The 24,380-nt window shown below is 38.8% G+C and overlaps 1 long non-coding RNA gene across 11 annotated transcripts in view; it reads right to left on the minus strand.

Moving 5' to 3' along the window:
- LOC141925843 (uncharacterized) overlaps positions 1-23,618 on the minus strand; it is a 173,546-nt gene extending 149,928 nt beyond the window's left edge. For all 11 annotated transcript variants that reach the window (XR_012623958.1, XR_012623954.1, XR_012623957.1 and 8 more), the window contains exon 1: positions 23,492-23,618. This is a non-coding gene — a long non-coding RNA (uncharacterized LOC141925843). The remainder of the gene's footprint in view (positions 1-23,491) is intronic.
- Positions 23,619-24,380: the final 762 nt, after the last annotated feature.

Raw genomic sequence — 24,380 nt, forward strand, 5'->3', positions numbered from 1 at the left:
CCTTTTGTATTATGTATTTTTGAACAGGGAAGGGAGGATGAAGGAAGAGGTTTCCTTAATTTTGTGGCAGTTTTTTTTTTTTCCAGTCCAGTGCTTTAGACAAATTATTTCCCACAGTGCATGTGAGATTGAAAAAAAAAAAAAAAAAAGCCACCCTACAGTAAAATTATAGGCAGTGCCTTTCATTTTAATCAGATAAATTATCACCACCTGACTGATGAATCCACTCTGGAGAGGGCAACATGACACAGTTTACAACCTTAAGGATTACAGTAGTCCAGATGCTATCATCTTAATTGGAAAAGCACAGTGTTGCCAACTGTCCATGTTAGGAAATGGAAGGTTGCATTATTATTATTATTTTCCTTTGTCTCCACTCCTTTCTTTTCCTCCACATAGACAAGAACTATTAGATCCTTTGTATAGTTTTCCGTATTGAAGTCTTTTTATCAGCTCGTAAAGACAGCCTTTTTGAGACAACATAAGTCCCACTGCATGGGAGCTCAGTGTTTCCATTCCAAACACTCTCATTTTCCTATGCAAAAGGGGAAGATAACAGAAGAGCCTTTTCAAACATTCAAGTTCACCCTCAGAAAGTGCATGAGTTTAAGCCCCTGTGTCAATAAAACAGTAATTACATCATATGTGATAGGTCACAAACAGTAATTACAGTGAGGGAAGGGAAGAGGGATAACAAAGTAGCTAAGGTAATCATCCACAAGTCAGGAACTTCCCAGTCTGACTTCTCTTGTTCTCCTCTTAGCTGTGTGCCCAGAACAACAGTCTAGAATGCTTCAAAACTTTTTATGTAATTACCTCATACTACTGTGAAAAAATTTTCTATTTAAATCACACCGGGACTTTCAGAAGCATCTGACAAGGCACTGAATTAAACTGGCTAGGCTCAAGCTAGTGCTCTAGTCATTGTTCCTTTTTTCTGTCCTTGGGTGAAACACTTAAATGATACCGTGTTTCAATTTCCCATCTGGAAAAAAAGCCTCTTAGATTGTAGACTGTGTCTCACCATGTCTGATCCTTTTGTGGGGAAGGTACAGTCACGATGCTTAATTATGTAATGTAAAATAATTCCATTTTCTTTTATGCATGTGAAGTAGCTGGTGAAAACCTTCTTTAGCTCTGTCCTTCCTCAAAGTATCCAGCATCGGTTTTCCCTTATGCCATGACCAGTTTGGGAAGGAAGAGGGAGGAGGAAGAGGGAGCTTGAGCCAATCTTCTGATGCAGGCAGTGATTTAAGGGAGTCTGTTCACATGCAGTTCAAATGCAGTTCTCTGCTGCAAGATTTCTAAACAGAACAACACACTCCCACTGCTGGAGTGTACTTCTAATCCTGCTTCAGAGGGCAGGCAGCTAGGACAAGCTTTGAAGATGGGAGTTTCAGAAGCATCCAATGGAGTTAAGGACAAACCTCTTTGATGTCTTAGTGGCATTTTTGCTCCCAAATTCCCTAGATACTTTGAAAAATCTTTGCTTTATATTTCTAACTATTTTTAGAATATGTGGAAGAAAGGTTGCTTCTAGTCCATCTTCTGTGAGATCAGAATTATCTCACAATATTTCCTAACAGGAAATCCATCAGTCGTAACTGCCTAATTCTAGCCAATTTAATTTGTAGAGAAGGCAGCAAGGGTAGGAAAAAACAGTGAGATGCTCTGGGGGTGGTGGAGTCTTTATGGGCTGACAGAATTTTTACCACTTCTGATAGGAAGAAAGGAGACAAAGCTGTCAGTGCTGGAGGCACTCTGAAGCTCTGCCTGTAGTGTAAACTAGAGCACAAAATACACATGAAAATCAAAAAATAGGTACTAGAGCAATTAAAATGAGATATGAGCTATTATATCAGTATAAAAAGGCTTAAACAGCATAAAATTACATAAATTACACAAAATAGCATAACATAAATTAACAAGTTCAAGATGTAATGGTCTGTGGGTTTACTCCTGAAGTCATAACACTAGATTACGCATGCTTACTGCAACCTTCATGTCTGATTTTGTATTATGGTTGTTATAGTTTGTATGTAATATGACTGTGAATATAAAACAAGTCACCAAGTCACTCTTTCTGACCTTTCAAAATCTCATGTCCTCATCTCAAAACCAGACACAGAGTAGAACTGAAAAAAAGAGAAAGATGATTTAAGGGATGGAATGGTTTTCAAACAAATAATGACTACAGATCTTCAACCTGAAAGAAAGACAGCTGAGTGGGTGTATGATAGAGATATTTGAAACATGAGTGGAATGGAGACAGTAAATAGAGAATTAATATTCACTGTTTTTTTCCAACACAAGGACTACAGTGCATCAAATGAAACTAGCAGGTAGAAGGTTTAGATGAAAGAAAAGTTGTTATGCAACATAGTTAAGTTTTGGAAGCCCTAACAACAGGGCACTACAGGTACTAAAAATTATAATTGTTCAACAAATTATAAACTCATAGAAGAAAAATACATAAAGAGCTATTGAACAGGAAAGCAATATATTAAATCTCAGAAAGACTGAACTGCAAATTGCTGAAGGCTAGGAGAGTATATGGACAGTATTTGCTTGTTCTGTTCTTATGAACTTCTGTGGATGCTAATGGTGTTGTGGGTGATGACTGAAAATCCTATCTAATCCTGTCTAGTATCCTGGCTCAGCATGGTTCTTCTCAGGTCTCAGTTTCTGAAGTTTCAACACGTGAAATCATTTGACTGCTCTAGAGTCTGGGGTGATGGGTCATATTTGTTGCTGACTTGAAAAGAAGCCTTTGGCACAAGTGTAGACTCCTGCCTTCAGCTGCAGTTCAGTGCTGTGGCCCATCCTTCCAGTGGTCTCTATCCCACTTGTCTGGTGTCAGGATGCTGAGCTGCATCTAGCACATGGACCCTTGAAGGGAGACATGCTACAGACTGTCTGACAAATGTCCTGAGATGTGAATGTAGCACCAGATGAACCAAGATCAGTCAAACATGAAAATGAAACAGAAGCTCTGAGATCTGACAGAAATGCTGTCCATGTGCAGAAGTGAGATTTGGGTCAGAGGGATGAGCAATGAAGCTGCAGACCCAAGTGTCCGTATAGAAAATACTTTATTAAAATGAATAAAAGATCATGGTAGATGATTATGCTCTGTTCCTCTTCTTACTGGAACTTAGAAGTGAGTAAACCTTTATATATTCCTTAATATTTCCATATGTAAAAATGTAGCTAAAGTATTTAAGCTTTCAGGGTCCTTTTTTCTTTGATTCTCCCTACCCCTCTATATGTAGTCAAAAAACATATTGTGTGTTTTCTAATTAACCTTTTGTTTAATCACTGAAAATATGTTTTAAAATTTCACTCCTGTTGACACTGCAAGATTGGACAGAAAGGTCACTGAATGACAGTGCTGAATACAAGGAGTCAGTATAAAAGGGAATGGGGGACATTGTGCTCTCTGGGAGAAAGATGAATTCATGATAACATAATCAGTTCAGTGTGACTGTTTGGCTAGGAGGTACATTCAAATCAACTGTCTATCCTACAGCCAAACAATTTTCCCTATTTTTGCTGCACTGTGTTGCCAAGAAAATCATACTACAGCATGTTGGTTCTCTTCACAAGATGTCTGACATCTGTGTCTGCATTAAAGATGCCAGCTTGGTTTTCTGCGTGTATGAAAAGCCACAATATATCCAATGCTTCACACCTTTGCTTGCTGAATGATGCTGTGCTGTATAACTACCAGTATTTCCTTCACTTTATTATAAAATACCCCAAATGAAACAAGAAAAAGAAAAGTATAACCTCCTCGTACAGATTTAAAATAAACCCCACAACTTTAATTTTATATCTTTGAGTTATAAAGACAAATCAGAGGTCATATACTCCTTTTGTCATTAGCTGGAATGGGAAATATTCTAATTAAAACTTCCAGAAGAAAGCCTTTTGCAAGTTTTCAAAGTTCAGCAGACTTGGGATCTTACGAAGTGCTTAATAATGAAAAAATTCTATGGAGAATTTTAAGTTAAGGAAGAAGAAACATGCCATTTCTTAATTAGTCTTTAACCTGTTTCTCCATTGGGCAACCCCACCTCTCAAAGCACTTTAAGTAAAGCAATCTTCTGCTGCATACACATCTTTGCATATTCATGGCATGAGTGTTTTGTTTGGTGTTTGAAAACCATTCAGATTCAAGAGACAGAAGGAAGAAATCACCCATCACTGTTACATGGAGAGTAACCAGTAGACATTTTCATGTTATTACAACTAGTAAACACGATCAGTAACCTTTGATTCATCTGCAGTGTTTTGTTAAGACCTCCTCCGTTTACTGAGAGATGAATATTTGAAGCTCTTACTATTGATTTCAAAGTGGAGCTGTACAAACCTTTTAATCTGGAGAAACATACCTAACAGAAAAATACAGATCTTATCTATTTACCTTCAAAGAAAAAGAGAAACTGAATCAAGACAGAAAAAAAGTACGTTTCAGGAATGGGAAAGACATAAGTCTAGAAAGACAAATCAAAAGGAAATATTGTCAATGTTATTTTCTTGAAGCATCTATGTTTCCCAACTCTCCAACCATCTAAATAAGTTACCATATTATTTTCTCTATTTTCCATTTTCTTGTGTAGTCTCTTCTACCTATCGTCCCTGGATTGGAACTGACTGCAAAAGGGAATCAACATAGATCAGGCTTTGCTAAAGCTTACTAAGACCAATCCAAATTAAAACTCAGCTGCTTTTCATAATCAAAGTAAGATCTCTGACTAAATCATTATAATCTCAGTATCTTCTGCTCTGCTATTTATCTTTCAGCCTTTTGTTTCTCCATTTCTTTTTTTTTTCACTCTCTACCTTTTGTCTCTTGTATATCCCTATTTTCCCTTGCTTTTCTTCTTTCATGTTCACCCTGTAAACATAAAGTAGAAATGGCAAAAACATAATTTGGAGTAAAACTCATTAAAAGGGACTTAAGAGCTATTAACTAATTCACTGGCAGTGGGACCAACAGCACACAACCAACACATGGCAGACACTAAGAAACAACAGGAGACCTGTGCCTCTGTGATGGTTCTCAGTTATTGATGGCAATCCAGTCAGGATTTCTCTATCTAATGGCTGTGTCCAGAGGATAAAGAAAAACTTTAGCATATAAAGAGAGTTCAGACCCTTTTAACTTTTCTTACATCTAACACCACGTCTACAGCTGCTCTAAATTGGTCTGCTTTAGTGGACTACATACAGTGTTCAGGAGATGCATGGAGGAAGCAATCTTCCATACATGGTGACATGAAGCCTTCTTACTTCTACAAGAAACAGGAATGATGACATATATTCTTCAATGCCATCTGCTGGCACTTTATTTAATAGTGAATTCTTTAAAAATACTACATTTAACATTCTTATAAAAACAAGTGTCTGAAGATTCATACTGTTTAGCTTTCCATGGCTGGACATAGAGAAACATGAATCTGAATTGCTCATGACCACTGCTCCGATTCCCCTGTTACCTTACAAGCTATCTGAGGGATGCTGCAGCTGTTTTTCAGTGGCAGGAATGACTGAGCTATTTAAAGGGTCTATTCCATTTTAGGGGATCTAACTTTTTTTTTATTGTTATTCACAAAACTTTCATGCTAGCAAGCATTTCATACACTAATTATATAGTAAAAATATTCTTTAACTGATGAGCAAGGTGTCTGAGATACTCAAATTTACAGGGCATTACCTAAATCTGTTTGTATACAAAAACAATGAGAATACTAATAATTACAACTAATGTTCCTGCAGTCAGTGTTTCACACACAGCCATTAACTAGATCTTTTCCTTGCTCTTCCCTGTGTCTGTAAGCACAGTGCACAGAACGAATGCTGAGAAGGCCTGACAGGCTTTCTGTGTAGAGAGTTGGTTGTGATGTTACAAAGCAGAGATATATTTGTAACAGGACCAAGAGCTGAAAAATACAGAGGACTTGTAAGAAGCTTAATGTGCAATAGAGCTTGATGCTAGGGGTGAACAGGAGGGCACTGGGACAACTAGTGCTTCTGATCTCTGCCTAGTCTCCCTTTAACATAATGATAAATGATCCTCAATGAATTCTACATTACAGACTCCTGAATATACTTAAATTATTTTGAAAGCTTAAATTTATGTTAAATTAACGCTTTCTCATGATTTCTAGAATAAGGCTGTCCAGTGCTGTCACAGACTGTAAATGAGCTTTTGCAGTATTTGGGGTAAGTCTTGTCTGGTCCATATTCTGTAATAAATTTATCAAGAAGCTATGCCTCTAAGATTGTTTTCATACCTCTTCCACTTGAGAGGAGCAGCAAGGAGGTTACTTAATATTATTGGCACTTATTGTATTCACCCTTTTGTGTATTATTTTAATTAATTCAGGACAGACATAGTTCAGAAGACCTTCCTCAAAGTAATCTGACTATAAATCAATGCAAATTATTAACCTATTAATATTTTACATTTTACTGAAACATTTCAAACACCATACATCAAAATCTACATTCACTTACCATTGTCCTTTTTTTGGAGAAGCTTTTTTTATTTTTTAAATCAGCAGAGTTAATCCCGGAGGAAGATGGGGCCCCAAGCCACAAGGGACACAACCAGACTGAAATTGCTTAAATAGTACAAAAAGATTGGAATAGTTTGTGACATGTAGCACGTCATTCCCCATTGTCTTGCACCTTTTATAGTCATTTGTATCGATACATTTATACCAACGTCTGCAAATAGCAGACACATATATGACTGTATTCCCAGGAAACCCTATGATACCAGACCCCATTCTTACAGATACTACACAAAGAAATGGACTACAATTTGTACCCAGTTATTCAGCTATGAAAGACTAATGTGAGGTTCAGACGTACACAATATTCATATCCTTTTAAGTCATGTGAAAGCTGCTCCTTTTTAATAATAGTGTCTCTTACCCATATTAATGTATAAAAAAATTACTTACATTTTAAAAAATCTATTTGGTCTTTCCCTGCAATGACTTCCTGAATTTTGTAAAGATGCACTGACTCTTTAATTTCAGGGCCGAACTCGGTATGAAGATAATGCATAAATCTTTTCAGGAAATGGATATGTTAAGAAGCCATAGATGTTCTCTAAGCTAGACTGCAGAGGTCGTCATTAAGATCCAAAGAGGAAGCAAAAGAAAAGAGAAGAAATTTGAAGATGAAGTCAAATGCTTGTTTGTCAGTCTACCAATGACCCCATCTTGACTACATTTTACAAGCTCAATTCCTCCTATAAAAAAACCCAGATCAAACTATATTTTCTGAATGTATTGGATATATTTCCTGTACTCCCACCAGTGAGAGACCTGCAGATGTTCAGTGACTGAGTTTCAGAAGGAGCACAGGCACTTCTTGTTGTTGATTGGAAAGACTGAAGCTTGTACCTATAGAATGTATCATGGAGAAAACTGTCAAGTTTTGGTACAGTATTCAATGGTGCTAGTCAGATTTTTTCCAACTGGGACCTGACTCTAGCTGTGATATAGCTATTAAGTCAAAAATAAGGACTGAACAATCCTTGAGTTGGCTATCTAATAAGCTCAAAGATAAAATCAAAGTTTAAGCTATTGGAAAATAAACTCCTATTTAGGAACCTCTAATTTAAAACCTTTTTGCAATTGTTTTCAGGCACGAAGCTTTCAAGAGGGAACAGAAAAGAATGTATCCTGCCCTAAAGATAATAATAGAAAATGAACCAGAGCTGTCGAGTCTACCAGCAGAACCACCAAGGGAAAGTACCAGATGTGGCCACTGGTAGAAACTGTATATAATTTGGCACAGTGCTATATCATCAGCAATTTGGCACAACTTTATTTTGCTCTGTCAAACAGTTGGCAAGTGAATTGTTCCACTAGAATTTAAAGCAGGTAAAATAAAGGGGAAAAGGAGGAAATACATAGTGTTCCTCACAATTAAAGTGATAAACCAATCTACTCTAAAAACTTACAGGCTGAAATCTGCCCTTAGTATAAATCCATATAAATTCAAGGATGGATTCAGGGTGAACATTGCTACCTAGCCTCAAATTAGAATAAAGATTCTTAAAAATAGAAAGCACAACAACCTCATTTTATTTCATGAAGCTACGCAAATTTACATGCACCTATCATTTATTCCCTGCTCTTGATTAGAAACTGTTTAACTTTTTTGTGTCATTCCAAACTCACTTGGGCTTTCAGAAGATCAGCTAAAATGTGTACATAAATTTCTATGCAAAGATGAAAAAGAAAAAAAGGGAAATAAAAAAGTTGGAGTAAAAAACCAGAGAAAGCATCAGGAAAAGTAAAGCTGCAGTAAAGATGTAAAAAGTAGGAAGAGGCATTAGGATGGGAAAAAGAGCATACCTTCCTCCTCGGTCAGGCTTCACTTTCCCAAGAGCCCGAGTCTCTCATAAATGGGTACTTCATTTTAGCTGGATTTTTTTTCTTCCTGCCAGTACAGTTACACTGAAAATTTAATGTTCATGAAATGAACACTTGGAATCAATGGCAGCTAGAGTCACTAACTTAAAAAAGTTACTCTGAAATCAGTTGCATCATTCACAAACAACTTGTTAATCCTTTGGTTTTGATCAAAATTATCAGTATTTTTAGCAAGTCAGTAAACTATTTTGAACTCTCCCTTTCTCTCTGTTCACAGACGAAATAAATATGAAATTATAAATGAATGCGGCAAAAAAAAAAAAGGCTTTTACTTTGCGAGAATTAAAAAAAAAATAAATCACTCATAGGCTAAGATAAAAAGGACTCCAGTACAGTGGTTAGGTTACCAGACAGAGAGTTCCTTGAACTAAATGGCAAGGAACACCCTGCCCAGAGGGGTTATTCTGTTGCAGAACAGTGGCACCATGTACCATGGAGAAAAGCACTCCTGCACTGCAATCAGGAAAGTGATAGGGACTGTTTCCAAAAGTGTCCACTATGTGGATGAAGTCCTTTTTCACCAACATCAGCCAAAACTTCCAGTAGGATTAAGTTTTTGAGCCTTCTAAAATGGAAACTGTAATATTGGACTTTAAAAGAGAAAAAAAAAAAAATCAAGCCTGAGGGAGGTCACGGAGAGAACCACAGTATGGAGGGCCCTAGGATTACTAAATGGTTTTCAAAATCTGTGTTAATTTGTGCTAACAATCCAAAATTTAACACAGGTGGGTTAGAAATAATACCTTAATATTGTGATATTGCAATAAAAATCACTATCCTAGTAAGAACCACTGCATCTCTGTAGGATCACAAAAGTATAATAGGAAAAAAATTTTCAATATATTCAACGTACTTAAGATATGTTTGGGTTCATGAATACTAGAAAAAAATTCCCAATGGCAGGATTTACTAGCCTATAAGACAATCCCTTAACAGAAGTGAAGGAATCTACTATGATTTATTAATTTAGGATGGATAGGACAAAGCACTAGAAGATGTCCTGTAGTGAACAATCTTGCATGCCAGTGAGTTACACAATATGACCTAATATGTCTTCTGCATAAGCCTGTGATTTAGCCAAATGCTCATAATTAAAAATATTCATCTGAGGGTGACTGACTACTAAGTAGAACTGAAAGTCTTTGGGAGAACTTGTCTCATGAACAGTTGCATTTTTAAAAAGAAAACTAGGGCCCAGTGAGTGCACCACATCGAAAAGTCAAATTAAGTCACTGGAGACATTACAAGCCAGGAAAAAAAATCAAAATAATCAGAACAATCAGTTGTTAGGGGATGGACTATTTCCTTTTTTTGAAAATGCTTCAAGTTTCTTTCAAGTGTCCCACTTAAGGGAAGGCTTTTGGATTCCTTCTTACTCCTGGGCTGTCTACTTGAGATTACACTTGAAAAGTAGTTGGAAATTCTTGTCCAATGCATAAAAAAACTCTTCTTTACAGACTGTAGAGGGGGGTTTCAGTACAATTTTACAGAACTACACATAAGTTGGATCATGCTGGCTACCTCTGAGTCAATACATCGCAAAGTCCTGTTGCTGACGCATGGACCTCTCTCATACATTATACGTAGTATCCTTTAGTAAGAGTAGGCTCTGCACTTCGTGTCACATGGACCCAAACTGTTACGAGGTCTACACAAAGTTTCTCCCTGAAATGTATATCATTGCTCTAAAACAACACAGCTTGGATGTGGCATGCAACCTTCTCTGAATGTACCATTTCACAGGCTGAAATATTTTCTGACGCTGTTAAATCAGAAACACAAAGGCTGGTTTGCTGAAAGCAGCTGTTTTCACTTTTCAGTCAGGCACACACACTTCTATCACCTACCCAGCAAAGCCTGAATTCATTAATTTTCAAGCATTTTTGACCTCTCTTAACTCCATTTCTGTGAGCAGACAGCCCACACTTACAGTGTTTGGGAGAAGTCGTGTTTGAAGTAAAGGCTAGAAGTGCCTTTAAACTGATTTGTCTTTATTGTTTTCTATGGTTTAATGTGTTCCTCTTACGTGGGGCTACTTCCAGAGATTACCTGCAGGTACACTTTGCATGTAGCAAACACTATATAGAGAAAAATTGCAATAGACATAGCCATGCCACACCACAGAGGCGTGATGTGCACCTGGTGTGTTCAGGCACAGCGGTGCTGTCCAAGCACCTCATGGACACAGGCAGAGATGCCAGGTGCTTCTGAACCAGCCAAGCCCGCCTAACTGGGACAAACTGCAAGAGAAAGACTGTGGTTCTTGGAGGGTGATGTTCAGCAAGACAAGTGAAGAATTGGGCAACTGAGGGAGATATTACTAGAAATAATTTGAGGGAATTGATAAAGGGGAAATTTCAGTCTAATATTGTGACGCTCCCATCAGTGTTACCAGGACTGGTGAGATTTGTTCAACTGTGTAATATCATCCAGGAAAACAGATGAAGTTTTGTCACATGAAAAATTGGAAGAATAATTTGACACATCATTCAGATGTATAATTTCTGAAACAGTTCTGCACCAGCAAGTGAATAGGACAAACCAGCTCTTTTCCAGATCTGGGGCCAGCTCCTTATCAGCTGCATATCAGCATGTCTTCTCTGAAATCAGGAGAGCAATCCTACCTTACATCTGACAGTTTGACATTGAATTTCTGTGAGGCTTAATGTCTACCTACAAAGCACCTCCACTGAAGTCTCATAAGGATTTTGACTCTGCAATTGTGTGACATGAAAATTTCCAAAATAGTAACAGAAAACTCAAACACACTATAGGAATAAGTGATTATTTCCTACTAAGATATCTCTATGACAGTGCAAGAGACCTGATGCCTGTGAAAACTCCATGTCAGTAGTAGGAGGCAGAACACAATCTAGTCCTTAATGGAGTTAGGAGGAGGAGGGATGTTTAAAATAATGTTGAAACATTCCTTTTCTTAAATGCAAAGCAGATTTCAGAAAAAAAGTTTTTTCCCATTTCAAAGTATTTTACGGATGAGCTGAATTATTTTCCCTTTAAGAAAAAAGACAGCTCTCTGCAAAAGGAGTTGATATTAGGATACTCATTACAGGGCAATTACAGTCTACAGCAAAAGCAGTTCTGAAACTTCCATGAAAATCTTCTGCCACTTTTCCACTGGTCATAGATCACATTTTGCAGGCTCAGACATCAGAAGCCTGATAAGTGAGTAATCCTTAAAGAGTTTGCCTTCATCTTTTGCAACCTGCAGGGAAAGGGCTTCTCTGAGATCCAAAAGCTCACTGATGGTAAATGGTTCAGGTGAGACCATTTTCTCCAGCAGTTTTATCCTCACTGAAGTTAAACCCACTGCACTGAGTACTCAGTTGCTGTTTGAAGGGGAAGGGAAGAAAGAAAAAAGAATAAAATGCAATCTTTCTCCAGCTCAATCCAAATGCCTTTTCTGTAGACCTTGGAAACTGATTGCAATTTCAGTCAAAAGAGCTTATCTAGTGGGGGCTACCTTTTGCTCACAAAGCATCCTGACCAAGGGTTTATGTACAAAATGCACCCCAGCAGGATTAAATCCAAGTGGGTGGCTCACTTGGTTTGCTCCAGAATGGGAGGGAGTACTATGTTGCAGTCTGTTATCAGCAAGGGCAGGATCCACCATTTTAAAACCTTGCTTCACCTAGTCTGTGAGAAGTGAGAAACAGGACTGGAGCTCTCACCATTTCCCGGCTTGGGCACATGCTTGACAGCTCAGCCAGGCGTTTCACCCACGGCATTTCATCAAAGCTTCCACATCCCTCACAACCCCAAACACACACACACACAAACACTCCCAGAGTTTAGGAAATAATAGCAGTGTGCTGACAAAGGTTCATTGTGAAGCATGCTGTCGTAGTAGCAAAGACCTTTCTAAATCCGCACAAATGTTTTCCATTAGCAAGATCTAACTGATGATGCTTACTTATAGGAGGCAAAACTGACAGTAAAGGAAGACAAGGTAAAAAGAGACCTTTGTTAGACTATGTGATATTGCAGAAGGAGAAAGGGATCACCCTCTATTTGGGAATAGTAATATATTTATGTATTTGGGTAAATTGTTTTTCCACCACTACGTTTCCGCTCAACTGTGGAAGAAAGGAGACTGACATCTGTGGTCTTTGCATTGTAGTTTTCTGACAGCAGGGCATGTGCAATAAAGGTATGTTTATTTTACTTGCCACTCATTTATCATCTCAACTAGAAATATTCCTAAAGAATAGCACTTGCATTGTAGCAGCTGATTAAAGGTTTTCCTCAGAAGAGATGTATGAATCTTCACTTTCCCCCAGCACTGAGCTCTGTAGAGCTGCTGTCAGTCAGGAACTGTGGGTGGCATGCCTGCGTGGAAGTGAGGAACACTAATCAGAGCCACGGGAGGCCTTTTCACCCTGCTGCATACGTGAGAAGCAGAAAGGGGAGATGGAACACGTGTCCTAACTGAAGGACCAAATGTATGAATTTCAAATGCTTCCTTTCCTAGAGCCCTTGAGACAGATCTTAAGGGACAGCTCAGGATAGAACTAAACAGCTCTTTTATAAATCCAGACAAAATAAGAAGAAAATAATGTAAGGCTGGTTCTCACAGGATGCAGGATACTTGTCTAGCTGGACAGTGGGTCTGAGGCCATGCAATTATTCCTCTACAATGTACGTCCTGACAGGCATTTAAATGTATGCCCTCCCATGGCTAGAGGAGACAATGTCTTGATTTTTGTTCCATTATAAACAGACCAAATAAATTTTTTTTGTCATTCATTAACTCTCTAATATTTTCTTAATTTAATCTCTTCCACTTTCAATTATGAAAGCCTTTGAGATTTGAGTTGTTAGTCAGGCATGGGGGTGCTTCATTTAAGGGCTTTTTGCAATGGTTTAATTAGCAATCAGAGGCTTAGCTGCTTTGCTCAGAGACACTGTCAGAAGAAATAGTGATCCTTTGATATTAAGTTTGGAGAAGAAGATTTCTACTGATGTTTTATGAGCTGAGATAGTTTCATTTTTTTTTTCATTCTCAATACCACTATGATAAATATCTTCATCTTCTAGTTCTCCACACAGGTATTCCTTCTCTCCAACCTTAGATAAGCAGAACTTGAAATTTTCCTTACTAAAACAACAAAATTAATAAATTCTTGAGGGCAGAGAATCATGTAATACAACACCATAGGAGACATTTACAGTCAGGACTGTATATAAAAATTAAGTAGCAAACTTACATTGCAGTAACCAGAACCATATTTTATAACAACCTCACAGCACCAGGACATGCAGTTAGCTCCTTAGATGCTTATGATCAACTGCATGTGCCAATTAACCGCACATGCAATTTTCTGCCTAGATTTCCAAACATGTTTTTAAAAATGTATGTACCTGATGTACTTTAAAGCACCTTTTCCTCTGTTGTAGGAAACAATTTTCATTATGTAAAAATTTTTATATTTCAAACCCTTCATTTTAACATGTAGAGCCAATCCCCTATGGGAAGATAAAGTTCAAAATTCACGGTATATTCACAGCACAGACTGGATGGAGTTGTCTTGTTTCAGTGCATATAGTGTTATGGTGGAAGAATTGACAGTATAGTTATCAACTGAATATTGTAGATTTTAATACAGACTACATGTATATTTTGAATTTTAAATGAGGCTGTGTATACTATGGAAACATAATTCATCAAGCTAGTTAATTAATGCTTAGAGATAGCTGAAAAATAAATGCTAGCTTACTTCCTGCAGTAATATTGACATTCAAAATTATTTTCTGTTGTGGGCCTTTTAATGCAAAGGTATAATCTGAAAGGCTGTTAAGAAATATTTTAAGAAAATACCAGAAAGCTCTAAATGAGAAGTTTCAAAGTACCTTACTGCAAAATTTAGTTTTAATATTTTCATCAGAAATATAATTGATTTTTTTTTTTACAGAAAACTTATTTGCTGCTGGGAAAACTTTCTGCCTAAAATATTTTAAACTGTGATACTTCTGATTATTTAAAGTTTGGATATGCTACAGATACTGTGAAATATCATATATAGAGCAGATAAAAAAAGTATAATCCACATCATACAGCTTTAAGACCTTTTTTTCATGAACTGCTAAAGCTGTTAAAAACTGCTTTACTGCACTGGAAGTTGAAGCCTCTGAGATAGCATGTGTTCTGTGCCCAAGTGGCCCAGAGGGAGTTTTCACTAGGATTTCAGATGAAGTTAAGATAGTTTAAGGCCATTACAGGTCACTTTTCTGGACAGGCCAGGATGCTTTCAGCGTCCCAAACATCATGGGGTACCAGGTACTGAACTAAGTCTTCCCTTTGCTGATTTGGCCAGTTGGCTGAAGAAGGGATGGGAGGGAAAGATGAGCTGCTGCACTGGCTCTCTTCCATACATCTTTGTAGCTGGGGAGGAGACACTAACTGGTATGTGAGCTATTTTCCCAAGGACAGCTTGCTGAAGAGGCGGGTAAATGATGTGGGACATATCTACAAAATGGCCAGATCCTCAGCTGCAGGACATCAGTATGCTCACACTGAAATTCGAATAATCCTGCATGATACTAGCTAAGCATTTGTGTTCTTTTGGTCTGGTCAGCTTTAGAAAGCTAAAAAGATAGATTTAAAGCACATTATCAGAGCAAGAGAAGACAGTGGCAGTGATTAAAATCACAATGATCCACATCATGCCTTTTATATTTTAAATAAGATGAGCTAGGTCATAAAATTTAAGTACTCTTGGACTATAAAACAGAAAAAAGTTTTAAGGCAGCACCATAGAATGCCATAAGAGAGACCCTTGCAGACCTAGGAGAAATACAAGTAACCTAAAAGGCACTGGCTAAGGTTATATACATTACTGCAATTCAGTCTTTAGGCTCCCTGCTAGGAATGCTTGAAAGAGTGGCAGTGATGGTCAGTTGCTGATTTATGTACTAGAAGCATGCTGTTGGGGGGTGGGGTGTGGGGGAAGTATATTCTGCCCTTTGTATAAGGCCTCAGCATTATATCAAAGTATTTTTTAAAAAATTATGCTGACAGGATTGCAGAAGAGGTTAATATCAATAGTTATTCTAATGTAGACAAAGTAAATATCTGGACATCTGAGCTAGGTTATTGCTGGTTAGTGTATGTGCATGTGTGACTAAAATGACTGGTTTCCCCTGCAGAATGCATCACTAGGGATGGAATGATACAGGGAATGGCTTATGGTCTGTGTGTCTGATGGTAAAAATCAATGACTTGCCTTATTGAAAGGTGCCCTGAGGGGCAAAAAGCAGTGAATAGCTTATTAGTTTGTGTGCGTATGCTGGCAGATGATAAAGCAGCATTGAAATCAGTCATAGACCATAATAAAGTACCCATCCCCATCTTAAAGCTAGTGTGTACTTCTGTCTCAGGGGAATATGCCTCCATTAACCCAAACTGTGCAGTAACTCATCTTTAACCACAGTACAAATATGCAGTAGAAGAGGAACCAATAATGATTTCTTATGGTTACTGATGCAAAAAATACAGCTGATAAATTACTGGTGTGCAGGGCAAGATTTGTTTTGGTGTAATCCATAATTCTATTTTACTACTATCTGGACTGGTGTAGATGGACTCCAGCTGAGGATCTGGCCTGTTACCAGAAATATTTTAATCATCTCCAAAATAAAAGAGAAAAACATGGAGTGATGCAGCAAAGAAAAGATGCAAGAGACAGAGTGTTCTGACCTTTTTTCCCCATCATTCAGGTCATCCATTCAGATACATAAGACCTACATACAACTACATTGTCACTGAAGTATTTACTGACCTTAAAATGTTGTCATGCTAGGCATTATGTGTCATGCCCTGGGATGCTTTGCTTTGATGGCATACATCTGATTAATGCCAATAATGCCTTCAGCAAACATAATAGCCATTTAATGTGAAGCTTTCCCATAAGATCACTAGGGTAGATCTGGCCAAAGAAGTAGAGGTGATGATTTCTTTTGGTTGCAAGGTGAAAGTACTGACTTCAGTAAGTATTTTCATGCTTTAATTATTTCCTAAGAGATACTGATGGCATCTGTGCTTGTATCCATGGATATCCAAAACTAGTATGAAGTGTGTCTTTTTTAAAGGATTTGACACTTCAAATATGTAGTATTTTGTCTTGAAATATGTCATAGTGATGGCCATATGGGGCAGAATAATTCCCTTAGCTGGACTAACTGATGTGTAGCATTTATTAAACAGATGGATAGACACGTGTACACACACAGAGATCTGCTAACATTATGTTAGTTGCGGCACTCCCTGAAGGACGTGCCTCTGGAAACCACAGGCAGAAATCCTGTCATCGTATTGCTATGTAGAAAGGTGCTAATGGCTTCCATAAAGAAGTTTCTAATAAAATGCTATACAGAAAGAGTTAAGCATATAGTGTAGCAGTTGCATCCAGAATGTCAATAGGGCTGTTGCACCACCAAGCACTTGTTCCTGTCTTAGAAATTTCTGAACTTCCCATTGCAGCAGCCCCTGAAGGAAGAGTGATCAGGCTATCTTTGCAACCCTGCTTGTCCCAAAGGAGCCTTGCAGCAGAAGTTTCCCAGGTGTAAAGTCAAGGGAAGCAAGAGGGAAAGTCTGTCTAAGCAGCTGGATTTGACTGAGATTTGTAAGTGCCCTGGAAAGAAGTGGCGGAAGTATTGGGGGGTAGGGTAGAGATACCCCAGTTGAGAAGTCTGCAGCTAGAAGTTGTTGTCTCCTCTTCTTAAGGAAGCAGGCCTTATCAGGTACAAAATACATGCCTCTTACATTTAGGATAATCCTTCACACTTTATCACAATGTAAAAGACTATTCCTTTTCTACTGTGGCAGATGTCTAGGGCTTTACTGACTGTACAGAGTAATTAAAAAAATGGCAACAAAATCCCCATCAAAATCATCACTGACAAATTAAACTTGTTAAAGACAAATGGTGATTGCTCTCTGTTAGCTACTCAGAAATTTGAATTTAAGAAGAAACAACACATCATGATATAACCTGAAAAACTTTGCAAAATATAGCAGCAGTTGTGAAAGAAATGTGATACATCAGATGAGAGTGGCTGAAATTTTTCATTCTACTTTGCAGAATAGCAGTTGCACACCCTGATACAAATGTAATCTTTTTTTTGTTTTGTTTTACGGGTATGTATGCAGCATGCTGCAAAGTAGTGCGGAAGAAATAGGGCACCTGTGCTCTTCTCTTACTTTGTCTTCCTCAGAACAAGTCATATGTGATATTAAGCTGTAAATGTTTTCAGTTGTTCATTACTTCATTCCACTGTATAAAGCACTTTTTTGGGGGGTGGTCTACATGTGTGAACTTGGACAAGCCACTCCTTGTATGGCGTTTTCTCACCAGCTATGTAGGGGTAAAAGCATTTATAGCACTACCTTGTTATGAGGACTGATTGTGAAGAAAGATTGGAAAATGGCTAGCATCTCTGGTAATATGGAGCACATATGTTTCTAAGACAGATTAATAATGACATGCTTTATGTAATATTTTATATAGAACATGTTTGAAATTTGTAAACATTGGACCGCTCCATTATGGATCAGTCTTTTCCTTATCATTACACTTTGGGCTTTCAACACAATCATGAAAGGATTTGAAATAACACTAGGAGAATACGCAGCTGAACAGAAATGAAGGAATGGGAGTTGCACTTGTATAAGTGGGATCTTTCTGCAAAGAAAACTGGCTTTTATCTCCTCACAGCTGACCATATGCTAAGGAGTGCAGGGTATTCCCCAGCTAAACATGCAGCAGGGAGTGGCAGATAGAAAGGCAAAAATGAATCCATTATTACTGCTATTTTTTTAGAACGGAAACACAACCTTCCTTGTCCTGGCCACAGTTCCTCTAGTTCTTTAAAAGATACACCATGTTTTCGGACTTGTTGCACCACAGATTGAGAGAGAGAATTCAAATGACTATGTTGCCAGTATGGACAATTTTCCAGGAGGTTTCCCCCAACCGAGAATAACATGGAATCAAGAAGATCAGTAACTGTACACTTGATTATAATGCTTCCTCCACAGAAAGTTCCTATCAGTAAGCACACTTGCTTGGTGCCTCAGTCTCTCCTAACTCAATTCTCTTGAAAGGGAAAGGATGACTGATGGCCTCATCTGAGAACTGACCCACAGCCTGCTGAATGCAGTGTGTGCATTTATGTTAACATTTTAGATGAGATGAGGCTTGTCCTTTTGAAACAAATCTTCATTTACTGTGCTTTGGTTTGCTCTTGGAGAGCACTGGATTCCTTTCAAATGAAGCTAAATGGGAAACACACTCCAGGAGTGTACCTATGCATGCCAGTTCATGATAGGAGGTCAGTCCACGAAACTAGACTAGAGCTAAAGTAACCCTCCTTTCCCAAATACACACACTGTAGGTACCAGGTCCTGAGCAGCCACAGTTTCAAGCTGCAGATATGCACCTATTTTGCTGCCCTCCTTGTGAAAGCAGATAAAGCCAAAGAGATTCCCTTCCGGACACCTGACCCCTGCACAGCCTGGTGAAATTGAAGAGAACCCTGCACAAAAGAACGGGAAGGTTGGGTAGCATTGTAAGTCATGACATGAGTTTCCAGCTAAAATGGGAAAATTCATTTTGTTTTTCTCTAGTTGGATCTTTCCTCAGGAGCTGCAATTTCACATACAGCAAAAGAAAATAAATGCAAAAATTACTGTGGACTCTAACACATCTTTATTTTTTTTTTTTTTTTCCTAGGAACCTTCTAATAAGACTATTCTGATTCCCTAAGGAGGTAAATCTGATATTTCTCCAGTGTGAATCCAGACCCTTCTGGATATTAATCCACTTCACAAAGTCATTACGAATAATTTAGCATAAAAGCAGCCTTTCTCCTCACAAGACAAAGCGCTGAGGCTGAAGCATTTGTAGAGCAGTGTGAAAAACATACTGTAACTGCCTTGGCTCCATTTGGATGGAGTATAAATAAGGAATTTTGGCTGCAAATCCTGTCAGTCTCTTAGTCTTATTTAGCACAAATATTCAGGAAAAACAATGATAATATCATTTGGCTTTCTTTTTTTTCTTTATCCTTTCTTTTTTTTTTATAGTGCTAAGTCAATGCATAATTACTGGAAAGCATTTCTGACTGAATTTTAGATGAGCATTTTGACAAAATATAATATTGGAAACAATCTTTATCAAACATTCATGTGTAGTGTGAGAGATAAAAACAGGAATCCATAATTCATACGGCAGAGTGTATTACCAAGTGTGAATAAGAGGCTGAATTTAAATGAGGGGGTCTGAACAATATTTTCTGCGAGGCATCTGCTTTAATCATTTACATTATTCACTAGGTTTTCCAGAACTGTAAATCTTAAATATATATTTGTGTTCGTGAGAATGTGTATGTAAATACACACATATATGCACACATACACAAAGCATTATACACATCCACACATCAGCACATATTCATGCAGATACAGAAACATGTTTGCATACAGAGACACAACAGTTGAGGGCCTGATACCGAAATCATTCTACATGAATGGGAAGACTCCTATTGACAATGATAGATTTGGGGATCAAGACCTTAGTGCCTTGGTTTTTCGCCTCTTACCCTGAGTTTGCGGTGCTATGAATAAGATTAAGGTAAAATAAAGGAAAGTCCTTATTTATCCTAAAATAATAGAAACATTTACTTAGTTGACAACACACATTACAGAAAAGCAAAAAACCCACAGTGAATCCCCCTACATTGAGATGAAATCCTAGAGACCTTTCTGTCAACTGTTGTATCCAACTGACATTCTTACCCAAATTGTGTTTTCAGGACTGGCTCACTATGCTTCAGGGAGCAATGACAAGAGAATGAGCAGCTATGCAGGGTTCGATCACAGCCTGCATGGGGCCCCATCCAGATCCAAGGTTTCCCTTACCCCACTGACCCACCTTAACTCAGATGGGAAGGAATTTTAATCCTCCTCCCAGTGATCGTCCCTGCCTAGTTTGACTCTGCCTATGCCACTAGATGTTAACTCTTAGCAAGGTAGCAAAAGGAGTCACCTGATGATTGCTGGGTGTTCAATAAGCCCTAACCAGATTTTTGGCCCTTCATGATTAAGCAGGCCCTCTTCTCATTGGGCTTTCAAATTCTAGGGTGGTTTTTTTTGCTTATAACATAATAACACTTAGATTTCACATAAACTTACCTACTTCCTAATCACACTTAACATTTGCATACAGCTATGGTTATGCATATAGCAGTTACTGCCTCATTTTTGATTTGTAGGAAGGCAAGTGAAACTGATAATGAGTTTAAGGGCTTGCTGTTCTCCACTCCTCTTCTGGAAGGACATCAAGATAGTCCTTCTTTTTCCAGTTGTGGTTACAGTGTACAGTTCAGTCCTCTTATTGAGAATCCCTTTTCAGAGACTTGTTTAGGTAGTACCTGAGGAAGATTCATGATGCAAATAACAAAATACAAAGGCCAGTACTAACCTGGGTTCAGGGTCTGATGCTCACATATTGATTCTGACATTATATCCTACATAAGAAGCATCTGCTGTGCCAGCTTTTGTGTAACTATGTCACCTACATAACTAATCCTTTTATTTCCATGTCCCAGTTTAGTGGCTGGTAAAGCAGTGTCACAAAGCAGTAGCTGTCACTTTGTTTCAGGAGAAGGCCAGAGGACTAGAAATAGCTGAACTCTACTGCAAGGAACAAGGTCCACCTCCTCTGATGGGGCTCAGAGATTGCCTGTTTAAAGAAATCTGTCTCTGCTCCTTCCACTAGCTTTCGTTTGTTAAAAACAGCCCACAGTGTTTTCTTCAATAGAACTCTGGGTGTTGCTTTTTTATCCCTTCCACTTCTCACTCTCTTTCTATTTCATAAGAATGTGTTTCTTGATTCTAGCAGATCTGTTTGCCAGGTCAGGAACAGCTGGTATTGCTGCACAGGAGGTTGTCTTACTCTGGTATGTATGTGTTTATTTCAATAATTGTTGCTTTCTTGGAGGGCAACAGTGAACAAATGATAGAAGAAAAATACCAAAACAGTGCAAATCTTTCTCAATACAGCATTCACTGAGTTATATAGGGCATATTAAAAAAAAATTCACAGTTTTTAATTATGTACAGCAGACAAGTCAATGAGGAATCATGCATGAAATCCATGCACTCTGAAGACCAATGAAAAGGAATTTCACCTCTTTTTATGAAGCTGAGCCCAAGTGATTAAAATGATTGTGCCCTATCATTTTAATTCTCTTTCCTCTAAGCTTTCCTTAATGGTGCCCTCTTCCATGCTTAAGCAAAATGATGAATTAATTCAGTTTCTCCCCTGTGGGGCAGAAGAAAAGCAAGATTCAACACATCCCATTCTGCCAATATTTCATTCACAAGGCACATTACATTTACCCACTTTTCCCCTCCTTCATCGTTTTATATTGTTATCCTGAGAAATGTACACAGATCATAGAATTTGTAACTGTGAGACATTCTGATGAGAAATCAGATGTAGTGCAAGACTGTGCAACATAATTTGGAACAAAGCACTACTGAGAGGATGGGGAAGAAGGGCAGGCTCAGATTTGCTGGAAGAGAAAAAGGGGCTGAGCTTCCCCTCCATTAATACTGTCCTGTCCAGGGTATATACTATTGAAGCAGTTGTATAGCTCACAGCTTTCACTATCCTGTTCACAGCTGCATCCAGTGATCTTCCTTTCTGATCTTTGGCTAGTCACTTGGGAGTACTGACACTTCCCAGCTTTAGCCCTTTAACCGAGATGGGAACCTAGGCTCTGGCAGTGTCCCAGCTGCCCCTTTATAGCATCTGTGATGGTATCCTCAAGGCCAAATGCTCTAACCTTACTGCGTCTGTAGCAGGATCTTCAGGATTCTTGCGTGCTTCCTAATCCAGAAAATGTATTGGGGGCTTTAAACAATGCTTCAGGGGTTGGATGTACCTGAGTGTCCCTGGTGGGGGTTGCCTGAATCCACCAGTCCATGTCCCACAAGGCTTTGTGGCACGGCCCTCACCACTAGGTCTTCACAAAATGTCCTGCCACTCCAAATCACACAGTGTCTTTTCAATGGCTCTATGACACAGGCAGAACATGCATCCTTTTCACACATCTGATCATCACATCACCATCTAGGTCTACTGTCAGCTTCTTGTCCAAGGGATGGGAGGCAGTTTTGAGGTGGGATGGTATAGGTACTTCTCTTCAACAAGGCATGTTACTCCTGAGAACTTAGTTGGGAAAGCTTTTCTGAAACAGCCACTTTTATTCATAGACTAACATGGTTTAAAGTCTTAGATGAAAAGCAGTTTTGTATCAGAGTTATAAGCAGGGTAAAATTGACAATAAGGCTATAAATAGTCACTCCTACTTAGATTTGGATACATTCCTGCCTATGGAATGAGCAACCACCATACATCCTTATCAGGGAAGTTGCTGTAGAGCTTATGATGGTACATGATCCCAGAAGAGGAGGACAGTTATTCTGTATTTTGACCCTGGTATTTCCACGGAAGTGAATACTGAAACATCTGACATACTGATGTGGCTGTGGACCTTCTCCAACCAAAGAATGGCCACCAGCCCAAAGAAAGGTTTTGATAGCCAGGCCCATGCCCAGTTTTTATAGCCTCTGTGGTACATCTGCCCTCCCATGGATGACCATAGACCTCACTCCAGTAAGAGATGCTATTTAGCACTATGTATTTGGCCAGTAAGGCACTTCATCAGTCAGTCTCTGGTCCATTTAATGACCGGGACTCCTTCAGGAGAAAGTAGGTCATCCCCTGTAGGAGTCAAGCCAATGCTTCCTTGTTGTTGTGGTTTGAACTCACTCAGTAGCAAATCGCCACGTGGCCAGTTGTTTACATCCCCCCCCCCCCCCCCGGTGAAATAGGGGAGGGGCAAAAAAAAAAATTGTAGGTTAAATAACAAAAATTTAATAGCAAAACCAACAGCAGTTGTTAGTAATGATAGTAGTCCAAAACGGGTAAAATGCAGTAGTGGCTCACCGAACGGCAACCAGTACAGAGCCCGTCCCCAGCAGCGATCTCGACCACACCAGAGGTGCCAGCCCAGCCCCCCCGGGAACCGAAACCAAAACAAACAACACCCGGGGAGAGCAGCGCCCGCCTATATGCGGAGCTTTGCATCACATGCCATGGAATGGTCCAATGGTCGATCGGGACCCAGCCCTCCAGCTGTGCTCCCTCTCAGCCCACGGAAAGTTAACTCTGTCCTGGCCAAACCCAGGACACTTGTGTCTGAGTGACAGCTGGTTTCTGTAAGCTGGAAGTCTTGATTAAGGGTCCTTTGCTGTATCTTCTCTGAGTAATATCCTCCTAGTGGAAAAATCCATCTTCTTGGGAAAACCTCAGTAATTAGTAAGGAATAATGCAGGATGCCAGTGAATTTTCTGGGTTATTCTGCTGTCAAAAAGGGAAAGATTAGAAATGGGATTTGGTTTTGAACCAAATATTGGTTACAGAAAAGCAAGTAGGGTAAGGGACCTTTGTGTTTGAGTCCAAACTGCAGCATCATCCATTATTCGGACTCTTGGCACACAGTAAAACATTTTCACTTAATGCAGCCTTTGTCATGGTAATTGATAACTATATTGTCACATCTTTTCAGTAAATCACATCTTTTCAGAAGCTGCCAAGAAGGTCTGGGTTGACTGTAGCAGGGTCATGGAAGAGAATAGATTGTGACAGTGGCACAGGGCACCCATGTGTTCCTGAAAAACATCTGTTTGAGTGCTCTGTTTGGGCAGGTAATCAGTGTAGAAAAATGAAGGATAGAAGTGGGCAGGGACTTTTAGATATCACAAAGCGTGTGTTAGGCAGATGAGCGAAGTAGAGGTGAATACTAGAAGGGCGTTGCTGAGGGAGCTTAAAGAAC

Source organism: Strix aluco, chromosome 7 (assembly GCF_031877795.1).
Source record: "Strix aluco isolate bStrAlu1 chromosome 7, bStrAlu1.hap1, whole genome shotgun sequence".
In the NCBI taxonomy this organism is placed as follows: domain Eukaryota; kingdom Metazoa; phylum Chordata; class Aves; order Strigiformes; family Strigidae; genus Strix; species Strix aluco.